The following is a 3222-nucleotide window of genomic DNA, read 5'->3' on the forward strand; positions in this document are numbered from 1 at the left end:
GACAGTTTTAACATCTTAAATACCCCACACTACAAATTGCTTTTCTAAAGAGATTTGAGAAACAATCATTTCAGAGATAAAATTGAATTTCTAGTCAAAGTAATCTTTTTTCCAAAAAATAAAAAATAAACTTATTTTAAAAATATTTGTCAAACTAGCCTATCCGTACAACCTTTGGCTCAATTTTATTATTTTTTTTATATTTTCATTTTAAAGTTGAAGTTCCCAACTGTGGTTTTAGTTTTAAATTTAAAACCACAATTACTAACGATAGTTTTCAAAACCATCGTTGGTAATTATGGTTTTATATTTAAAACTAAAATCATAACATCAAATACGGTTTTTTACTCTCAAAACGAAAAAAAAAAAAATATCACCTGAATGAGTATATGATAAGAAGACTAAATTGATCATTATTTTTTTCTTCAAAAACACTATTTTGGTCTTCAACTCAAATTAGTATCCAATTAGTATCCAGAACACTAGCAGGCTATTCACTCTGCTACTCTGAATACTGTGGGAGTTAACCTCCAACAACATTACAGCGACATAATCCCCCCATCATACTTCTACTGCATTACGTGCCATTCTCAACCTTCTTTACCCTTATTCTTCCCATGCTTCTCGACCTCTTCAAGTTAAAGTTCCAGAATAAGCCAAGCTCTGCATTTCAAGCCCACCCCATAACCACCAAGGTGGCTGCTGCTACCCTACTACTATTTGTCTCGCCATTTGGACTTGAGTTCACCTTCCATTCTTATTCTGCTGCTCTCCTCCTTACTGCTCCTGGATACATGACGACAGCCCGTTCTATACATGTCACCTACACCTCTGCTTTCACTCGGCAGTTTGCATATGATAGTCCAAACAGACTGTATTCACAAAAATGCAACAATGGAACGTGAGAAGAAATTTCAACATTTTTTAAAGCACAATTGATAAAAATTCCACCAATGTCATCAATAATCCAAACCATTATGACAGTTTAAAATTCACAATCATAGATAATAAAGATAACCAAAGGAAGATATAGAAGGGGGGGAAAAAAACGACACAAATTTCATGTGGAAGATCTTTGAATTAATAAAATACCACGGGTACATAAGTGATAAAAAAATTCCATTATGAAGCAAAATAATTTAATACAAGGTTTTACCAAATTCAAATCTACCAATCCTCTTCAAGGAACTTAACTAGTACCTTCAAACTTCAACTACACACTCTCTTCATCAAGAATAGATTTCGAGTTATCACCAAACTTGACCTTAGCAGCTTCTTGATGCCCAATCAAGAAGAAAAAGGTTTTATCCCAATCACAAGACAACAATAAGGAAGGAATGGTATGACAAGAATAATCAACCCTAATTTTGAAAGAAAACTAAATTAAAACATGTTTTTCAACTCAAAATGAGTAGATTTTCTGGGGAAACAAACATTGGCAATTTGCCAAGAAGGAGGAGCACAAAGAGAGTGTCTTAACAACTACTTTATTTCCTCAAACCTCAATTTGGAAATTTAGGCTTAAAAAGTTGAACTATAAATCAATCCAATAGTTGTGATTCAACTAAAATATTTATGATGATTGATTGAACTTTGATTTGAACAGATGGATATATACCAAACTGCAATCCTCAGTTCTTAACATGGATATTGAACCGGATGTTAGATAAATTACAAATTGAGCATAAAAGACTAAGCTAAAAAATGACACTTTCTAACACCCTTTATCTTTTATTACAAAAAAATTAACCAAGATACCCATAATTAAAAAGAAAAAGAAAACTCAATTGTTCAAATTTTGTCCATCTACAACCTTTGAATAAGTAATTAATCCAAGGGAGATTTTCAAAGAACCAAACTAGAATCCTGAATTGCTAATCCACTTGAAGCACTTACAGTTTTCATATTTAAATTAAACTAATTTTTCTATTTCTCTATGAAGTTTTTGTTAGGTAAAAATCCAAAGCCTTGCATGAAAGGGAACTCCTCACATTCGGGTAGAGAAAGACACCCTTGTAGTTAAGATCTTGGTCCCGATCTTTTTGTTGTATTTTTGTCTTACTTTCCGTCTTTTCTTCGACTGTATGCATACAATAGGTTGCACACTCTTTCCCTCTAGCTCACAATGGTAACATTGAAGCCGAGGAGACTCTGTTAGAATTCCATATCTACTTATTAATCTAACTGAGCCGATCATGGAAACGAATAAGGAAAATAGATATGCAAACATTTTGGAGATCTGGAGGAACCTGTGAAATGTAGCCATGATGGTTAGGGGATAAAAATAGAGGAGCCTTCTCATGTGCCATTGTCGCCTACCTGTTAGAATAGAAGTCCCGTGAGACGGAGGCATAAAACACCACGGTAGTGGGGACGAGGGCAGCACAAATAGGAGAGATGATATGTATGGAAGATTAACTCAATTCCGAATGCCAAGACAAATGCTAAAGCTAGCAACAGCCACCTCGGTAGGTATGGGGTGGCCTTGAAATACAGAGTGGGCCTATCAAAGAGGTCGAAGAGCACTGCTACAATGAAAGCAAGAGAAGGGCGAGATTGGGTATAAGGTAAGTGGGCACTAGATTATGTTGCTGTCTTCCTTCCCACAATGTTGATGAAAGCGGCAGCGTGAATAGGCGTGAGATCCCGATCTTGTTAGAGATTCATTCCCACAGATCGATACAGTTGGGTTATGAATACTCATCTCGGATCTGTTCCACAAAAACCCAAAAGAGGAAACCCTAAATTAGAAACAAGCCGATCTCCTCAAAGAATCAAGGAATGGTAAAGAGTAAGATGGAGATATAATTCAGCATACAGAAATTCATTCAACCAATAATTTCAGATAGGCTTACCCGATCTCTCCTTTTGCCGCTCTCTCACAGTCTCACACCATACCTTTCTCTCCGCTTCTCCCCTCTCAAGATATTCGACTCATTATTCTCATCGATATTCTATTTCTATATGAATGAGTTGAAAAGTGAGTTGCCAGAAATACCCTCCTTATATATACATATATATAGATATCTGATATAATGATTAAAATATAATTAAATAAAGAAATTTTATATATTTAATAAAAATCTTTAATTTATTTGGTTCAAATTAATTTAGGATATTGTAAATTAAATAGTGTAATATTAAATTAATGAGTCTCCAACATATTAGAGGGTAAATTAATGAATATTATTTTTTGTAAATGTTAATAATTATTCATGAATT

At 34.1% G+C, this 3222-nt stretch overlaps 1 long non-coding RNA gene across 2 annotated transcripts; it reads right to left on the minus strand.

Annotated features, from left to right (window-relative positions):
• Positions 1-390: 390 nt before the first annotated feature.
• Positions 391-2975, minus strand: LOC104881717 (uncharacterized). 2 transcript variants are annotated; one of them, XR_787670.3, is made up of 3 exons: positions 2856-2975; positions 2320-2711; positions 391-872 (listed from the first exon to the last, which is right to left on the minus strand). It is a non-coding gene; the product is annotated as an uncharacterized LOC104881717 (long non-coding RNA). The 2 variants fall into 2 exon arrangements; XR_009467870.1 differs by having other exon boundaries at positions 2250-2711; positions 2856-2963.
• Positions 2976-3222: the final 247 nt, after the last annotated feature.

This window comes from Vitis vinifera, chromosome 15, assembly GCF_030704535.1.
Source record: "Vitis vinifera cultivar Pinot Noir 40024 chromosome 15, ASM3070453v1".
Taxonomy (NCBI): domain Eukaryota; kingdom Viridiplantae; phylum Streptophyta; class Magnoliopsida; order Vitales; family Vitaceae; genus Vitis; species Vitis vinifera.